Source organism: Camellia sinensis, unplaced genomic scaffold (assembly GCF_055761805.1).
Source record: "Camellia sinensis isolate YWXY unplaced genomic scaffold, ASM5576180v1 Unanchor4, whole genome shotgun sequence".
Classification (NCBI taxonomy): domain Eukaryota; kingdom Viridiplantae; phylum Streptophyta; class Magnoliopsida; order Ericales; family Theaceae; genus Camellia; species Camellia sinensis.
In genome coordinates, this window is record NW_028129277.1 from 19,230,001 (window position 1) to 19,242,500 (window position 12,500).

Genomic DNA, 12,500 nt, shown 5'->3' on the forward strand with positions numbered 1-12,500 from the left:
ATGCCACGGCCTCGGCCCGCATGCCTTGCTGCGGCGTTGCCCAACATGCCATGCCACGGCCTCGGCCCGCATGCCTTGCCACCGCGTTGCCCAGCATGCCATGCCACCGCGTTGCCCGGCGTGCCATGCCTTAGCCTTGGCCAACATGTCGAGCCACGGCCTCGGCCCGCATGCCATGCCATGCCACAGCCCGCATGTCTTGCCACGGCGTTGCCAAACATGCCATGCCACGGCCTCGGCCCGCATGACGTGCCACGGCCTCGGCCCGCATGCCGTGCCACGGCCTCGGCCCGCATGACATGCCACGGCCTCGGCCCGCATGCCTTGCCACGACGCCGCCCAACTTGCCATGCCACGGCCTCGGCCCGCATGCCATGCCACGGCCTCGGCCCGCATGACATGCCACGGCCTCGGCCCGCATGCCTTGCTACGGCGTCGCCCAACATGCCATGCCACGGCCTCGGCCCGCATGCCATGCCACGGCCTCGGCCCGCATGACATGCCACGGCCTCGGACCGCGTGCCTTGCTACGGCGTCGCCCAACATGCCATGCCACGGCCTCGGCCCGCATGCCATGCCACGGCCTCGGCCCGCATGCCATGCCACGGCCTCGGCCCGCATGCCATGCCACGGCCTCGGCCCGCATGCCTTGCTGCGGCGTTGCCCAACATGCCATGCCACGGCCTCGGCCCGCATGCCTTGCCACCGCGTTGCCCAGCATGCCATGCCACCGCGTTGCCCGGCGTGCCATGCCTTAGCCTTGGCCAACATGTCGAGCCACGGCCTCGGCCCGCATGCCATGCCATGCCACGGCCCGCATGTCTTGCCACGGCGTGGCCAAACATGCCATGCCACGGCCTCGGCCCGCATGACGTGCCACGGCCTCGGCCCGCATGACATGCCACGGCCTCGGCCCGCATGCCTTGCTACGGCGTCGCCCAACATGCCTTGCCACGGCCTCGGCCCGCATGCCATGCCACGGCCTCGGCCCGCATGACATGCCACGGCCTCGGCCAGCATGCCTTGCCACGACGCCGCCCAACTTGCCATGCCACGGCCTCGGCCCGCATGCCATGCCACGGCCTCGGCCCGCATGACATGCCACGGCCTCGGCCCGCATGCCTTGCTACGGCGTCGCCCAACATGCCATGCCACGGCCTCGGCCCGCATGCCATGCCACGGCCTCGGCCCGCATGACATGCCACGGCCTCGGACCGCATGCCTTGCTACGGCGTCGCCCAACATGCCATGCCACGGCCTCGGCCCGCATGCAACGGCACGGCCTCGGCCCGCATGCCTTGCTACGGCGTCGCCCAACATGCCATGCCACGGCCTCGGCCCGCATGCCATGCCACGGCCTCGGCCCGCATGACATGCCACGGCCTCGGACCGCATGCCTTGCTACGGCGTCGCCCAACATGCCATGCCACGGCCTCGGCCCGCATGCCATGCCACGGCCTCGGCCCGCATGACATGCCACGGCCTCGGACCGCATGCCTTGCTACGGCGTCGCCCAACATGCCATGCCACGGCCTCGGCCCGCATGCCACGGCACGGCCTCGGCCCGCATGCCTTGCTACGGCGTCGCCCAACATGCCATGCCACGGCCTCGGCCCGCATGCCATGCCACGGCCTCGGCCCGCATGACATGCCACGGCCTCGGCCCGCATGCCTTGCGACGGCGTCGCCCAACATGCCTTGCCACGGCCTCGGCCCGCATGCCATGCCACGGCCTCGGCCCGCATGCCTTGCCACGACGTCGCCCAACTTGCCATGCCACGGCCTCGGCCCGCATGCCATGCCACGGCCTCGGCGCGCATGACATGCCACGGCCTCGGCCCGCATGCCATGCTACGGCGTCGCCCAACATGCCATGCCACGGCCTCGGCCCGCATGCCATGCCACGGCCTCGGCCCGCATGCCATGCCACGGCCTCGGCCCGCATGACAGGCCACGGCCTCGGACCGCATGCCTTGCTACGGCGTCGCCCAACATGCCATGCCACGGCCTCGGCCCGCATGCCATGCCACGGCCTCGGCCCGCATGCCACGGCACGGCCTCGGCCCGCATGCCTTGCTACGGCGTCGCCCAACATGCCATGCCACGGCCTCGGCCCGCATGCCATGCCACGGCCTCGGCCCGCATGACATGCCACGGCCTCGGACCGCATGCCTTGCTACGGCGTCGCCCAACATGCCATGCCACAGCCTCGGCCCGCATGCCGTGCCACGGCCTCGGCCTCGGCCCGCATGCCTTGCTACGACGTTGGCCAACATGCCATGCCACGGCCCCGGCCCGCATGCCATGCCACCGCGTTGCCCGGCGTGCCATGCCTTAGCCTTGGCCAACATGTCGTGCCACGGCCTCGGCCCGCATGCCATGCCATGCCACGGCCCTCATGTCTTGCCACGGCGTTGCCAAACATGCCATGCCACGGCCTCGGCCCGCATGCCTTGCTACGGCGTCGCCCAACATGCCATGACATGCCACGGCCTCGGCCCGCATGCCTTGCTACGGCGTCGCCCAACATGCCATGCCACGGCCTCGGCCCGCATGCCATGCCACGGCCTCGGCCCGCATGCCTTGCGACGGCGTCGCCCAACATGCCATGCCACGGCCTCTGCCCGCATGCCATGCCACGGCCTCGGCCCGCGTGACATGCCACGGCCTCGGCCCGCATGCCTTGCCACGACGTCGCCCAACTTGCCATGCCACGGCCTCGGCCCGCATGCCATGCCACGGCCTCGGCTCGCATGACATGCCACGGCCTCGGCCCGCATGCCTTGCTACGGCGTCGCCCAACATGCCATGCCACGGCCTCGGCCCGCATGCCATGCCATGGCCTCGGCCCGCATGACATGCCACGGCCTCGGACCGCATGCCTTGCTACGGCGTCGCCCAACATGCCATGCCACGGCCCCGGCCCGCATGCCTTGCCACCGCGTTGCCCGGCGTGCCATGCCACCGCGTTGCCCGGCGTGCCATGCCTTAGCCTTGGCCAACATGTCGTGCCACGGCCTCGGCCCGCATGCCATGCCATGCCACGGCCCGCATGTCTTGCCACGGCGTTGCCAAACATGCCATGCCACGGCCTCGGCCCGCATGCCTTGCCACGGCCTCGGCCAACATGCCATGCCACGGCCTCGGCCCGCATGCCATGCCACGGCCTCGGCCCGCATGACATGCCACGGCCTCGGCCCGCATGCCTTGCTACGGCGTCGCCCAACATGCCATGCCACGGCCTCGGCCCGCATGCCATGCCACGGCCTCGGCCCGCATGCCCTTCTACGGCGTTGCCCAACATGCCATGCCACGGCCTCGGCCCGCATGCCTTGCCACCGCGTTGCCCAGCATGCCATGCCACCGCGTTGCCCGGCGTGCCATGCCTTAGCCTTGGCCAACATGTCGTGCCACGGCCTCGGCCCGCATGCCATGCCACGGCCTCGGCCCGCATGTCTTGCCACGGCGTTGCCCAACATGCCATGCCACGGCCTCGGCCCCCATGCCTTGCCACCGCGCTGCCCAGCATGCCAATGCACCGCGTTGCCCGGCGTGCCATGCCTTAGCCTTGGCGAACATGCCACGCCACGGCCTCGGCCCGCATGGCTTGCCAGGGCGTTGCCCAACATGCCATGCCACGGCCTCGGCCCGCATGTCTTGCCACGGCGTTGCCCAACATGCCATGCCATGCCACGCCACGGCCTCGGCCCGCATGCCATGCCACGGCCTCGGCCCGCATGCCATGCCATGCCACGGCCTCGGCCCGCATGCCATGCCACGGCCTCGGCCAGCATGCCATGCCAAGGCCTCGGCCCGCATGCCTTGCCACGGCGTTGCCCAGCATGCCATGCCACCGCGTTGCCCAGCGGGCCGTGCCGCGGCCTCGGCCCGCATGCCTTGCGACTGCCTTGGCCAGCGTGCCATGCCACAGCGTGCCATGCCTTAGCCTTGGCCTACATGCCATGCCACTGCCTTGGCCAGCATGTCGTGCCACCGCCACGGCCAGCATGCCATGCCGGTCCGTTGCCCAGCATGCCACGGCCGTGGCGGCATGGCAAGCCACGGCCTCGGCCAGCATGCCATGCCACGGCCTCGGCCAGCATGCCATGGCACTGTCTTGGTCAGCATGCCATGCCATGGCACCGCCTTGTCCAGCACGCCGTGCCGCAGCGTTGGCCAGCATGCCTTGGCCGGCATGCCATGCCAATGCCTTGGGCCAACATGGCGTGCCACGGGCTGGGCCATGCCGGTCCGTTGCCCGGCATGCCACGGCCGTGGCGGCATGGCAAGCCACGGCCTCGGCCAGCATGCCATGCCCCGGCCTCGCCCAGCATGCCATGGCACGGTCTTGGTCAGCATGCCATGCCATGGCACCGCCTTGTGCAGCGTTGGCCAGCATGCCTTGGCCGGCATGCCATGCCAATGCCTTGGGCCAACATGGCGTGCCACGGGCTGGGCGAGCACGGCATGCCACGGGCTGGGCGAGCATGCCACGCCACGGCCTTGGCTAGCAGCAAGGCATGCCACGGCCTCGGCGAGCATGCCATGCCATGCCAAGGCCAAGGCCAAAGCCAAGGCCAAGGCAGTGGGCAAGGCCAAGTCCCTGTGCAAGGCATGGCCAAGGCCAAGGCAAAGGCCAAGGCCGCGGGCAAAGGCCAAGGCCAAGGCCAAGGCCATGGCGTGCCACCGCCTCGATCGATCTTTTTGAACATGATTCTTTTATAATCTTACCCAAACCGTGCAACACAATTAAAAATGCACTACAATCAATTTTAAATGTCATTCCCTATTTTTTTGCAATTTTTCTGGAGCTTTTCGAATTTTTAAAGCCCTTATTTGGCATAAAAAAATCAAAATAAAATAAAAAAAATGAAAAAAATAATTTAATAATTTCTATAATTACTAGTGAATCATCCTTTAATTATGGGAATTTTTCCATAATTTTTTGACTATTTTTATTAATTTTTATTATTTTTTAAGTATTAATATCGAAATAAATTAAAATAAAATATTTTCTGTAAAAAAATATTTTTTTTAATTTTTTTTATGGTGTATTAAATTATTTCCTACAACTTTCATGTTGAAAGTTTTGGCAAAAAACCATTACTTTTTAAAAAAACCCCATTATGACTCCTCGAACATGCTTGATGTTTCCTCCTGCCAGATTGAAAAGGGCTTAACAGGCTATTATAAGGGGGGGGCACCTCCCTTGCCCAGGGCAAGGCAGTGGCAGGTACGCCCCATGTTGGGCGCGGCCTGGGCTGCGGCCTTGGGTTACATGCACTGCGGCTCGACCGCGGCCTGGGCTGCGGCCTGGGGCGGCTCGGCCGCGGCCTTGGGCGGCCTGGACCGCGGCCTTGGGCGGCCTTGCGCGGCCTGGGCGCGGCCTTGGGCGGCCTGGGCGCGGCCTTGCGCGGCCTGGGCGCGGCCTTGGGCGGCCTGGGCGCGGCCTTGCGCGGCCTGGGCGCGGCCTTGGGCAGCATGGCGTGGCATGCGCGCGGGCGTGGGCGGCCTGGCATGCGCGCGGCATGGGCAGCACGGCATGGCATGCGCACGGCCTGGGCGGCCTGGCATGCAGCCGGCCTGGCATGCCCGCGGCGTGGGCAGCACGGCATGGCATGCGCACGGCCTGGGCCAGCAGCATGCCATGCCACGGCCAAGGCAGGCCAGCCAAAGCCAGCAGCATGCCATGCCAAGGCCTAGGCCAGCAGCATGCCATGCCACGGCCAAGGCAGGCCAGCCAAAGCCAGCAGCATGCCATGCCAAGGCCTAGGCCAGCAGCATGCCATGCCACGGCCAAGGCAGGCCAGCCAAAGCCAGCAGCATGCCATGCCAAGGCCAAGGCCAGCAGCATGCCATGCCACGGCCTAGGCCAGCAGCATGCCATGCCACGGCCAAGGCAGCCCAGCCAAAGCCAGCAGCATGCCATGCCAAGGCCTAGGCCAGCAGCATGCCATGCCACGGCCAAGGCAGCCCAGCCAAAGCCAGCAGCATGCCATGCCAAGGCCAAGGCCAGCAGCATGCCATGCCACGGCCAAGGCAGCCCAGCCAAAGCCAGCAGCATGCCATGCCAAGGCCAAGGCCAGCAGCATGCCATGCCACGGCCAAGGCAGCCCAGCCAAAGCCAGCAGAATGCCATGCCAAGGCCTAGGCCAGCAGCATGCCATGCCACGGCCAAGGCAGGCCAGCCAAAGCCAACAGCATGGCATGCCAAGGCCAAGGCCAGCAGCATGCCATGCCACGGCCAAGGCAGCCCAGCCAAAGCCAGCAGCATGCCATGCCAAGGCCTAGGCCAGCAGCATGCCATGCCACGGCCAAGGCAGGCCAGCCAAAGCGAGCAGCATGCCATGCCAAGGCCTAGGCCAGCAGCATGCCATGCCACGGCCAAGGCAGCCCAACCAAAGCCAGCAGCATGCCATGCCAAGGCTTAGGCCAGCAGCATGCCATGCCACGGCCAAGGCAGGCCAGCCAAAGCCAGCAGCATGCCATGCCAAGGCCTAGGCCACCAGCATGCCATGCCACGGCCAAGGCAGCCCAGCCAAAGCCAGCAGCATGCCATGCCAAGGCCAAGGCCAGCAGCATGCCATGCCACGGCCAAGGCAGCCCAGCCAAAGCCAGCAGCATGCCATGCCAAGGCCTAGGCCAGCAGCATGCCATGCCACGGCCAACGCAGGCCAGCCAAAGCCAGCAGCATGCCATGCCAAGGCCTAGGCCAGCAGCATGCCATGCCACGGCCATGGCAGCCCAGCCAAAGCCAGCAGCATGCCATATCAAGGCCAAGGGCAGCAGCATGCCATGCCACGGCCAAGGCAGCCCAGCCAAAGCCAGCAGCATGCCATGCCATGGCCTAGGCCAGCAGCATGCCATGCCACGGCCAAGGCAGGCCAGCCAAAGCCAGCAGCATGCCATGCCAAGGCCAAGGCCAGCAGCATGCCATGCCACGGCCAAGGCAGCCCAGCCAAAGCAAGCAGCATGCCATGCCAAGGCCTAGGCCAGCAGCATGCCATGCCACGGCCAAGGCAGCCCAGCCAAAGCCAGCAGCATGCCATATCAAGGCCAAGGCCAGCAGCATGCCATGCCACGGCCAAGGCAGCCCAGCCAAAGCCAGCAGCATGCCATGCCATGCCTAGGCCAGCAGCATGCCATGCCACGGCCAAGGCAGGCCAGCCAAAGCCAGCAGCATGCCATGCCAAGGCCTAGGCCAGCAGCATGCCATGCCACGGCCAAGGCAGGCCAGCCAAAGCCAGCAGCATGCCATGCCAAGGCCAAGGCCAGCAGCATGCCATGCCACGGCCAAGGCAGGCCTGCCAAAGCCAGCAGCATGCCATGCCAAGGCCAAGGCCAGCAGCATGCCATGCCAAGGCCAAGGCCAGCAGCATGCCATGCCACGGCCAAGGCTGCCAGCCAAAGCCAGCAGCATGCCATGCCAAGGCCTAGGCCAGCAGCATACCATGCCAAGGCCTAGGCCAGCAGCATGCCATGCCACGGCCAAGGCAGCCCAGCCAAAGCCAGCAGCATGCCATGCCAAGGCCTAGGCCAGCAGCATGCCATGCCACGGCCAAGGCAGCCCAGCCAAAGCCAGCAGCATGCCATGCCAAGGCCAAGGCCAGCAGCATGCCATGCCACGGCCAAGGCAGCCCAGCCAAAGCCAGCAGCATGCCATGCCAAGGCCAAGGCCAGCAGCATGCCATGCCACGGCCAAGGCAGCCCAGCCAAAGCCAGCAGCATGCCATGCCAAGGCCTAGGCCAGCAGCATGCCATGCCACGGCCAAGGCAGGCCAGCCAAAGCCAACAGCATGGCATGCCAAGGCCAAGGCCAGCAGCATGCCATGCCACGGCCAAGGCAGCCCAGCCAAAGCCAGCAGCATGCCATGCCAAGGCCTAGGCCAGCAGCATGCCATGCCACGGCCAAGGCAGGCCAGCCAAAGCGAGCAGCATGCCATGCCAAGGCCAAGGCCAGCAGCATGCCATGCCACGGCCAAGGCAGCCCAACCAAAGCCAGCAGCATGCCATGCCAAGGCTTAGGCCAGCAGCATGCCATGCCACGGCCAAGGCAGGCCAGCCAAAGCCAGCAGCATGCCATGCCAAGGCCTAGGCCACCAGCATGCCATGCCACGGCCAAGGCAGCCCAGCCAAAGCCAGCAGCATGCCATGCCAAGGCCAAGGCCAGCAGCATGCCATGCCACGGCCAAGGCAGCCCAGCCAAAGCCAGCAGCATGCCATGCGAAGGCCTAGGCCAGCAGCATGCCATGCGAAGGCCTAGGCCAGCAGCATGCCATGCCACGGCCAACGCAGGCCAGCCAAAGCCAGCAGCATGCCATGCCAAGGCCTAGGCCAGCAGCATGCCATGCCACGGCCAAGGCAGCCCAGCCAAAGCCAGCAGCATGCCATATCAAGGCCAAGGGCAGCAGCATGCCATGCCACGGCCAAGGCAGCCCAGCCAAAGCCAGCAGCATGCCATGCCATGGCCTAGGCCAGCAGCATGCCATGCCACGGCCAAGGTAGGCCAGCCAAAGCCAGCAGCATGCCATGCCAAGGCCAAGGCAGCCCAGCCAAAGCCAGCAGCATGCCATGCCAAGGCCTAGGCCAGCAGCATGCCATGCCACGGCCAAGGCAGCCCAGCCAAAGCCAGCAGCATGCCATATCAAGGCCAAGGCCAGCAGCATGCCATGCCACGGCCAAGGCAGCCCAGCCAAAGCCAGCAGCATGCCATGCCATGCCTAGGCCAGCAGCATGCCATGCCACGGCCAAGGCAGGCCAGCCAAAGCCAGCAGCATGCCATGCCAAGGCCTAGGCCAGCAGCATGCCATGCCACGGCCAAGGCAGGCCAGCCAAAGCCAGCAGCATGCCATGCCAAGGCCAAGGCCAGCAGCATGCCATGCCACGGCCAAGGCAGGCCAGCCAAAGCCAGCAGCATGCCATGCCAAGGCCAAGGCCAGCAGCATGCCATGCCACGGCCAAGGCTGCCAGCCAAAGCCAGCAGCATGCCATGCCAAGGCCTAGGCCAGCAGCATGCCATGCCACGGCCAAGGCAGCCCAGCCAAAGCCAGCAGCATGCCATGCCAAGGCCTAGGCCAGCAGCATGCCATGCCACGGCCAAGGCAGCCCAGCCAAAGCCAGCAGCATGCCATGCCACGGCCAAGGCAGCCCAGCCAAAGCCAGCAGCATGCCATGCCAAGGCCAAGGCCAAGGCCAGCAGCATGCCATGCCATGCCACGGCCAAGGCCAAGGCCGAGGCAGCCCATCCGAAGCCAGCAACATTCCATGGCAAGGCCAACGCAGCCCAGCCAAAGCCGGCGGCATGCCATGCCAAGGCCAAGGCCAGCCGCATGTCTTGCCACGGCCTTGTCCCGCAGCGTGGCGTGCCTTGGCCTTGGGCTAGAACATCGCATGCCACGCCCTTGGCAAGCAATCCTGTCCCTCGTGTAATTGCCATTTGGTTTGGCTTTGACTTACGTATATGTTGCCCTGCGAAATGCTTGTCCCTCGGGTAATAGCCGGTTTGGTTGCCTTTGACTTGCGAACACGTTGCTAGTGCTTTCCCCAGTGGAAGCTTGTTGGGAAAAGTATGTCCCTCGGAAGTTGCCTGTTGCGTTTGTTATTTGCATTCGAGCTATCCGATGCTTGCTGGGTTTCTCTAAGAGTTTTTGCACGTTCGTCGGGCTTTTTAATTATTTATTTACTCATAAAAATTATAATAAAATAAATTAAAAATAAAAAAATAATTAAAAAAATTACTATAATTACTAGTGCCTCATCTTATAATTGTTGGAATTTTTCTAGAATTTTTTGAGTATTTTTAGTAATTTTTATTATTTTTTAAGTATTAAAATTGAAATAAATTAAAATAAAATATTCCGGTGGCCAAATATTTTTTTATAATTTTTTTTATGGTGTATTAAATTATTTCATACAACTTTCATGTTGAAAGTTTTGGCAAAAAACCATTACTTTTTAAAAAAACCCCATTATGACTCCTCGAACATGCTTGATGTTTCCTCCTGCCAGATTGAAAAGGGCTTAACAGGCTATTATAAGGGGGGGGCACCTCCCTTAAGGCTGGCCAGCATGGCCAGGCCACAGGCCACGCCTATGCCTAGGCGGGCGCTTGGCACATGCCATCGCTTGGCTTGTGGCATTGGCTTGTGGCATCGAAACTACATAGCCAAGCACGGGATGCGTCGAGTGGCGGCCCGCGGCGGTGGCGGTGGCACGTTGGCCTAGGGCAGCATGCCATGCCACAGCCTTGGCCAGCAACATGGCATGCCAAAGCCTTGGCCAGCAGCATGCCATGCCCTGGCCTTGGCAAGCATGTCATGCCACGGCCTTGGCCAGCAGCATGCCATGCCACGACCTTGGCCAGCAGCATGCCATGCCCCGGCCTTGGCCAGCATGTCATGCCACGGCCTTGGCCAGCAGCATGCCATGCCACAGCCTTGGCCAGCAGCATGCCATGCCACAGCCTTGGCCAGCAACATGGCATGCCAAAGCCTTGGCCAGCAGCACGCCATGCCCCGGCCTTGGCAACCTTGCCAAGCCACGGCCATGGCCAGCAGCGTGCTATGCCCCGGCCTTGGCCAGCAGCGTGCCATGCCACGACCTTGGCCAGCAGCTTGCCATGCCCCGGCCTTGGCCAGCATGTCATGCCACGGCCTTGGCCAGCAGCATGCCATGCCACGGCCTTGGCCAGCAACATGGCATGCCGCGGCCTTGGCCGGCAGCATGGCAAGCCCAAGCCTTGGTCAGCAGCAGCATGCCATGCCAACGCCTTGGCCAGCAGCATGCCTTGCCACGGCCTCGGCCATCAGCATGCCTTGCCACGGCCTCGGCCATCAGCATGCCTTGCCACGGCCTCGGCCATCAGCATGCCTTGCCACGGCCTTGTCCAGCAGCATGGCATGCCCGGCCTTGGCCAGCAGCATGTCATGCCACGGCCTTGGCAAGCATGCCAAGCCACGGCCTTGGCAAGCATGCCATGTCCCTCGGGTAATTGTACAAGTTGCCTTGCGAAATGCATGTCCCTCGGTTAAATTGCCATTTGGTTGGCTTTGGCGTGCGAACGAGTTGCCTGTGCTTTCCTTGTGGAAGCTTGTTGCGAGAAGTATGTCCCTCGAAAGTTGCCTGTTGCGTTTGTTATTTGCATTCGCGCTAACCGGTGCTTGCTCGGCCTCTCTAAATGTTTTCGCGCGTTCGTCGGGCTTCTTGGTCCTTCGGGGGGTGATTCGTTTTGGGGGGCTGGTGCACAGTGTACGTCGTGGCGCGTGAGTTGTGTTCGGTTTGTGCGAGTTGGACGGATCCCTGCCTGTGCAGCGAACTCCACTGGTGCATTCCTCCATGTCCCTCGGGTTGTCTTCGACTCGCCTTCGGGTTGCTTGCGCTTCCCTAGTGGAAGGTGCCTTGCGAAAAGCGTGTCCCTCGGGTAATTGCCATTTGGTTGGCTTTGACGTTCGAACGAGTTGCCTATGCTTTCCTAGTGGAAGCTTGTTGCGAAAAGTATGTCCCTCGAAATTTGCCTGTTGCGTTTGTTATTTGCATTCGCGCTAACCGGTGCTTGCTCGGCCTCTCTAAATGTTTTCGCGCGTTCGTCGGGCTTCTTAGTCCTTCGGGGGGTGATTCGTTTTGGGGGGCTGGTGCACAGTGTACGTCGTGGCGCGTGAGTTGTGTTCGGTTTGTGCGAGTTGGACGGATCCCTGCCTGTGCAGCGAACTCCACTGGTGCATTCCTCCATGTCCCTCGGGTTGTCTTCGACTCGCCTTCGGGTTGCTTGCGCTTCCCTAGTGGAAGGTGCCTTGCGAAAAGCGTGTCCCTCGGGTAATTGCCATTTGGTTGGCTTTGACGTTCGAACGAGTTGCCTATGCTTTCCTAGTGGAAGCTTGTTGCGAAAAGTATGTCCCTCGAAAGTTGCCTGTTGCGTTTGTTATTTGCATTCGCGCTAACCGGTGCTTGCTCGGCCTCTCTAAATGTTTTCGCGCGTTCGTCGGGCTTCTTAGTCCTTCGGGGGGTGATTCGTTTTGGGGGGCTGGTGCACAGTGTACGTCGTGGCGCGTGAGTTGTGTTCGGTTTGTGCGAGTTGGACGGATCCCTGCCTGTGCAGCGAACTCCACTGGTGCATTCCTCCATGTCCCTCGGGTTGTCTTCGACTCGCCTTCGGGTTGCCTGCGCTTCCCTAGTGGAAGGTGCCTTGCGAAAAGCGTGTCCCTCGGGTAATTGCCATTTGGTTGGCTTTGACGTTCGAACGAGTTGCCTATGCTTTCCTAGTGGAAGCTTGTTGCGAAAAGTATGTCCCTCGAAAGTTGCCTGTTGCGCTTGTTACTTTCATTCGCGCTAACCGGTGCTTGCTCGGCCTCTCTAAATGTTTTCGCGCGTTCGTCGGGCTTCTTAGTCCTTCGGGGGGTGATTCGTTTTGGGGGGCTGGTGCACAGTGTACGTCGTGGCGCGTGAGTTGTGTTCGGTTTGTGCGAGTTGGACGGATCCCTGCCTGTGCAGCGAACTCCACTGGT